General features: G+C 47.9%; 1 protein-coding gene across 3 annotated transcripts in view; it reads left to right on the top strand.

Annotated features, from left to right (window-relative positions):
- Positions 1–388: 388 nt before the first annotated feature.
- The window catches only part of BCLAF3 (BCLAF1 and THRAP3 family member 3), a 33,076-nt gene continuing 26,675 nt past the window's right edge, over positions 389–6,789 (top strand). For 2 of the 3 annotated variants that reach the window (XM_039551297.1, XM_039551285.1), the window contains exon 1: positions 389–489. The gene's annotated coding sequence lies outside the window, so the exon portion shown is untranslated. Of the gene's footprint in view, positions 490–1,655; positions 1,729–6,789 lie in introns of those variants that run through there. The other variant, XM_010394478.4, reaches the window with a different exon arrangement.

Raw genomic sequence — 6,789 nt, 5'->3', positions numbered from 1 at the left:
GGGACAATCCCCTCCCTCTCCCGGCTGGCGGTGCTGTCCCTGATGCGCCCCAGGACACGGCTGACCCTCCTGGCTGCCGGTGTCACGGAAGGGCTCTGCTTCCCGCAGGGCATTGCAGTCGACGGGCTGTTCAAAATTCAATACCCGGGAAGGGCCAGCGCACCCCGTCCTCTCTGCGCTACCGCGACCGGGAACCAGCTGCCCAGAGCCCACCCCGAGCAGCAGAGCCCGGCCCACAGCGGCAGCACGGGCAAGGGGCCCCGGTGGAGCGGGGCGATCGGGGGCGGTGCCGGAGCCGCCCCCGCCCGGCCCCGCCCGCCCCTCCCCTTCCGGGCCGCCCGCCCCCCGCCCGCCCTTTCTCTCCGCCGCGCCCGTGCGGAGCAGCCGCGGCCGGCGCGGCGGCCGGGACCCGCCCCGCCGGCTCGCCGGGCACCTGCTCGGGGCGGAGCGGCGGCGGCCGGAGGAGCGGCGGGAGCGGCGCCGCAGGCGGTGAGTGCGGGGCTGGCGGCGGCACCACCACGGTTGCGGCGGGGCCTGGTGAGGCCCGGCGAGGGGGCGGGGGCCGGTGCCCTGGGCAGGGGGAGCCGGGGCGGCCGTGGTCATTGTCCCTGTCAGCGCCGCCTGCGCGCCGGGAAGGAGCGGGCCGGGGTACGCGGGGCTCCGTCGCACTCCGCCGCGCCCACCGAGGACCGGCGATCGGCCTGGCCCGGCTCGGCCCGGCGTGGGGGAGGTGAGTGGGAGGTGCCGCCCTCGCTCCCCGCTCTGGCCCGGGCTGTGCTGGCCGGTGGCCGCGGGGCTGCGGAGACGAGAGCTCGGCGGGGATTGTGCTGCACCCATCCTGGGTCTGCTGACGGCGGGGTAGCCTGGAGCAGCGGCACCCGGACCCGCCTCTCCCCGCGTGTGTGCGTGCATGTACGGACTGTGTGTGTGCTGTGGTGCGGTGCGCGGGGGCCGTCAGGAGGTTTGGGAGGGCCAGGAACAAAGCATAGGGCAGGGGCACACACCCAAGTGGCCGCGGGGCTGTCGGCCGTGCCCCCGAGTCGTGACTGTTCCAGAATACCCGTGTTGCTGTGAACCCTCTGGGCCGGCAGCACCGCAGAGCTGCTCACTGTTCCTGTAAGGACACCTTAGAGGTGAGCAAGGCTTAAATACCAACAGTCCCTGTTTCCAGTAATTTATGTGTTGTCACACGCAGAACCACACCAGTCTTTATAATAACTTAGAACGGTACAGGTTTTGTCTAACAGTCGCAGCTCAGTTTCAGTATGTCCTTGGTTTAGCTTAATATATTTTCCAGATGGAGTCAAGCCAAAGCAAGATGAATTGGTGCAGATTTGAACGAATCTGTGGGTTTTTAATACTTCTTTGGGTGGTTTAGTTGATTATGCACAATTTTTCATACACATCTGAGTGGGTGGTAATGTCTTGTAAGGAACTGGGGATAGCAGTCTCTTCACTTGGCTCTACTACACCTAGGAGAACAACACCTAATTTCTACTGCCTTTCTTAAATGCCCCAAGTCACTAATAAATAAAGTTTAGATTCCTGAGTTATAAGCGTTTAAAACAAAGGCTGCTCAAATTGCTGGGAGATTTTAATTACCTGCTTACTTTGTTTGTGGACCTCACGGAAAAGTGAATCTTCTGTGAAAGTCTCGTTGGGTGTGGATAGCTGGAGGAAGAGCATGGAAGAGGATGCCAGGAAGGGAGGGGAAGAAATATGCAAAAGGTATGGAAGGATCTTTGTTGAAGGATGTCATCTTGTGGCAGCCTGACACAGGGCTAGGCAGAGAGGGGCAGAGAGCAGATGACTGTCTTTCCCTTTGAGGATTTTTCTGATTTTTTTTTGTTTGTTTTTAATATTGGTGTTGATGAGGTGAACTGAAATTAATTTACTTCCTTAAGTGACACACCCTGTTATCCTGATAAACAGCTGTCTATCTTGAGTGTCCATGCACTCCTCCACATCTGCCTTCAGCAAAAGAACTGGTATTTCTGCCACTGCTTTTGTAAGCGTCATCAAACCAACTCTCCATGTGCCTGTGCTGGGGCAAGATGGGCTTGATTTTGGTGCAGTCTTGGCTTGTGGGTGTTCACTTGTCAGGAGGTAACATAGGCTGGGTTGGTGTTGCAGGCAAGCTGGTGAGGGATGTGGCTGCACACAGTTAGGTTTGCTTTTCCTCTCAGGTGGCAGCAGGTGCTTGCTGTGTGCAGGGAAGGGAGGAAACACGCTGGACTCTTCCAGCGAAGATGCATTTTTCTGGTATGACTGGGGAAGGCAGCCTGGACTTTGCAGCCTCCTGGCAATGCTGCTCTGCAGCATTGCTGATTCTGAATAAATAAGGGTCATATTTTGGTTTTGTGGTGGTTTTGTGACACCAAGGTGAAAAAGCTAAGGTTTCCACCATGGTTTGTATGTTTTGGAGATCTTTCAGTAGGCAGGAAGTTGTTGTGGTCTGTCTCTGGTACCGACACAAGCAGATTTAACATGCTTCTGGTGTCCCCTTAGAAGCTGGTTGGCAGATGTGGCTGGGTATGGTGCTGTAACATTTAAAGCTCTGTAGTGAACAGGTGTTAAAGGCCTCTAGTTCAGCATGTTATAGAAATGGCTTGCTAATATATTTATGGGTTGGGCTTTCTTTGTGTAAAAAGAAGTTTGAGAGTGAAATATTTATTATTTGATACAAATTTATCCTGCTCAGTCTTTCCAAGTTGGCATTCTAATCTGCTCTTTTGCAAAGGTGAAGCATTGCCTGCTAATTAGTGTAATTAAATGGGTCGGTTTTAAGTGAGAACACACTGAAAAGTTATATGCTCAGTAGACCTGCTCAGTTATTTTTATTCCTTTGCTCAAATGTGCAGGCACAGGGGAATACTTTCTATGCGTTTCAAGCACTTACTTAGGATTTGTTAGGTGATCCACTGACAAATGTATGCTTGAGCTAGGCCTGTACTTTCTGTACTAGGTCTTCCTCCTATTGTGAATGTGAGGTGGAACAATCATTTTTATATCTCTATCTGTTTGTATAGCAAGCAGAGGAGAGCGATCCTCACAGGCTGCCCCTGCATGGCACAGTTACCTCTCTAGCATCAGGCCTGGTTGTCTGTTAACAATCCTTGGCATTGGGATACAACCTGTGTAAAGCCTGCCTTCCCCTGCTTGTGCCAAAGAAAAAGGATAAAGCTGAGTAGGAGGACAACTTCTAAAGCCACAATGGATGCAATTTTGGTGGGTCGGAGGGGTGCTTCTGGTGATGGGGAGGCCCAGTCTCTCACCGGATAAACTGAAGCATTGATGCTGCTCTCCTTGAGGGGTGATACATTCAGGAGTGTGGTGCTGCCTCCTGCCATTGCTGCCCTCCATTCCCAGCTGCTCTACCACAGCTGCCTGGGGAGGTGCTGTGGACCAGATCTGGAAATTTCTTAAATATAGCATGGCATGAAAAATGGAGGGGGGAAGAAAAAGAATTATCTCCCTGATGATGTTGGTGGTGAGAATTTATGCTGTGAGACTGCAGTGGCCTCAGACCTGCCACAAAATACTGTGGAGATTCAAAACATATCCTTGGAGATGCGGAAGGCGCTCCAAGAGTAATAAAAGCCCAGGAGAAGGGATCTGTAGTAATAAAGAGCTATTGTTAAATATCAGGGAGCTGTGAGAGAATTGAGGATGGAAATTTGGCTCTCAGTCATTTGCATTGATCTGTTACTTGCTGTGTTGTCTAAAAGAGGGAATGGTTTAGAAATCCCTCAGCCAAGTTTCATTTGTCTCAGCTGGTGTGTGTCCTTGACTTAAACAGCTGTTCTAGCTCATAGTTTTCAAAGCTGTCACATGTGTCCTTCCCTGAGGTGGTGAGCCTTGAGTTGGGAGTCACCTCCATGTGCTGGCAGAGCTCAGTTAACAGTGGAGATTGTACTGAAGCCTGTCCAGGAAGCATTGACTGCAGGAATCCTGTTGCAGGTTCAGAAAAATGGAGACTGGTTTGCTGGGAGATGGTTCTCTGCTTTTATACTTTTTCCTGAGCATTTGGTGTTGGAGGTGATATGATTTGCCTTGAAGATGAATGGGCAAGAACATGCCAGGCTTGTGTTCTGCTTGGACAGTGGCTGGAGTGAGCATTGCATGGGACAGCCTTTGAATCAGCTCATGTAACCTACGCAGTGGAGAAGTTGCCAATTCTATGCTTTTCATTTAATGATGGTGTAAATGACTTTCTGTATTGCAGACTTAACAAAAAAAAAGAAAAGAACTTGAAGTCTGGATTGCAGCTGAGCTTTTAATTTGAGTGTATTTCTGTCAAGTACTTGGTTGTCCTGGTATTGAGAGTCTCAATTCCTGGTTTTTCTTTCTTGACAGACACTGCAGCAATACAGACTTTGGCGTGTCTCTTGCAGCTTCCAATTGATGCCCGCCTAGAAAGCAGTCAGTGAAAAGCTTGAAGCTGCTCCTTATCTTTTTTGGGCAAAGTGAAAGAGAGAATAGTGATGTGGGTAGTTTTTACAGCAAGAGTCAGTGTCAGCCAGCTGTGGCACCCAGCCTTAGAGACCTGCTTATCCCTGTCTGCTCAGAAAGGTTTGTGATGGTGGTCAGGCAATCCCTCCAAAAGGGATGGGGAATGACATCTGCCTTCACTGTAGGTGAAAGGCATTGAAGAGCAGCTCCCCGGTGATGAGCAGTATTAGTATTGATTTACCCTTTGTGAGTCCTGAATAGGGTTTTTTCCATGATCTGTTGGAGATGATGGAAGGCACCAAAAAGGCATAAATAGCAGTCCACACATTTATAGTCTGTTCCAGGAGAGTTAACAACTTCTACTCAGTCTGTGCTGTTACCTGCAGGATTTTAGCTATTTGGGGCTTGCTGATTTTGGGCTCTTTGTATTAGAAAGAGCTCCAGTTCCCCTCTGTGCAGCTAGATGATTGCAGTCATTTGTGATTTCTTGTTTCATGCTGGAGAAAGTCAAACAGTTAGAAGATTGTTCTGTTGAGGAGAGCAAGTTGTTAAAAATTTATAGCCTTTCTGAAAGAACATGTGTTCAAGTTGGCACATCCCATACAATTTCTGGTCATTTTTGAGCTACTTGTCTCAAGATACTCCTTTCAGGATTATAAAAGAATTTTGTAGTTGTCAAAACACTAATATCCCAAGGGTGGAATCAAAGGATAGCTGGTAGCAGGCTTGAGGCCATTTTCCCAAGAGGGAAGTTGTCCGATTCCAGTTCTGGAAGTCAAGAGAAAGAAACTAAAGGGTGGGATTTCCATTAATATTTACAAACTATCTAAGCACAGTTACTGATAACTTTTCTAATGAGTCACTTATTGTTGTAACATAACAAACACAAGCAGCACTCTGAACCTAATAATGCTGCTTAGTTAAAAAAATAGTTCTTCATGTTTTTATGTATATGCCAGACAGCATCTGGCAAAGTACAGCAGAAGGTCTTGGAGAAATTCAGGGCCCAGAGCAGTCAGGTCTTGGTACCTCTGCTCTGTCATGACCTGGCTTTTCAGAAGCACCTGGATGGCTGACTTGCAAACTGTAGGGCCTTCACTTGATTCGAGTAATTCTGCTACAGACAGGCTTGCTACCTGATACCATCGTACAAAAAGCTTGCGTTTGGTATGGAGCCATATTGCTGGTTAGTTGAGGTGACTTAAATCTGGATTTAGCAATGTTTACAAATTCTGTATAGATTAATTTGCAGTTCTGGTGTTATACTGGGAGTCTTGGTGAGGGGCAGTGTCTGCTGCCTTCGTATGGTGTGTTTCTCTTTGAGGAAATCGTGTTGCGTGGCTCATTTTTTAGGAGGTGCGTTGAAACAAATGAACACTTCTTTCCACTAAACAAAAGGAATGTCATCACTGGAAATTACAGCAGTCCTCCTTATCCTAGGGCAAGATCTAGGACGTGCTGTCACAGTCTTTCTCACGCTTTTAGGTATAATTGTTTAGCCAGTCTCGGAAAGAATAAGGAATTGGTGATTATGTATGCTCAGTTTCTAGCTTTATCAGTCTGGCGGATCAAGTTCTGTACAGATGGTTGGGTGGGGTTTGATGGTACTTTTGTCTTTTTGGTGTTTACATACTTGTATGAAAATTAGGAATAAAGTTCAGAACTGAAGGGAAGGTAGGAAGAAAAACTTTTAGAAGTGACAGTATTTTATGTGCTGATCAAATTCCATCAGAAGAGATGGTAGTAGTGAATCTTTGAAGCCTGTGGGACATGCACCACATTTTGAAATGTGCTACCCAGGGAGTGTGGGTTTTTTTGTTTGTTTCTGAAATACTGTTTTGTAAGATGTGTTTTTATGGGTGAAAAATAGAAAACTATTTTGATCACAATATTACTTTTCTTTGAAAAATAATGAATGCTGGCACTGGAGCATCATATCTAACTTTGGCTAGTATGACCTTCAAGTAAGCAGAGGGCCTGAAGTTAATTCATGCTATGCAGTCCTCAGATACATGCCTTTAGGATATAAGAGGTAGTGATAACTTCATATTTGAGAGTTCAGAGAACAAATACTTTATCTTGTCCTTGGGGTACTTTGGGGTTGGATTTTTTTTTGCTTCACTATCCCTTGCAACAATAACAACATTGTGTTTTGTTACATGAAAAGATTGATTGTGGAGCAAAAAAAAAAAAAACTTTGGAGGTTTTTCTTCAGAGCTAAGGTATTGCTACTTCTTGCAAATAAAAGTTTGGTTAGCTTACAGTGCAACTTAATGAGCAGTTTCTAGTATAGGAGGTGGCTTGTCTGATCTCTGTCTGTGGGGTAGGCAGCAGAAG

This window comes from Corvus cornix, chromosome 1 (genome assembly GCF_000738735.6).
Source record: "Corvus cornix cornix isolate S_Up_H32 chromosome 1, ASM73873v5, whole genome shotgun sequence".
NCBI classification, from domain to species: Eukaryota; Metazoa; Chordata; class Aves; order Passeriformes; family Corvidae; genus Corvus; species Corvus cornix.
The sequence above is the reverse complement of the archived record's forward strand: the minus strand, read 5'-3'. Positions and strand labels throughout refer to the sequence as shown.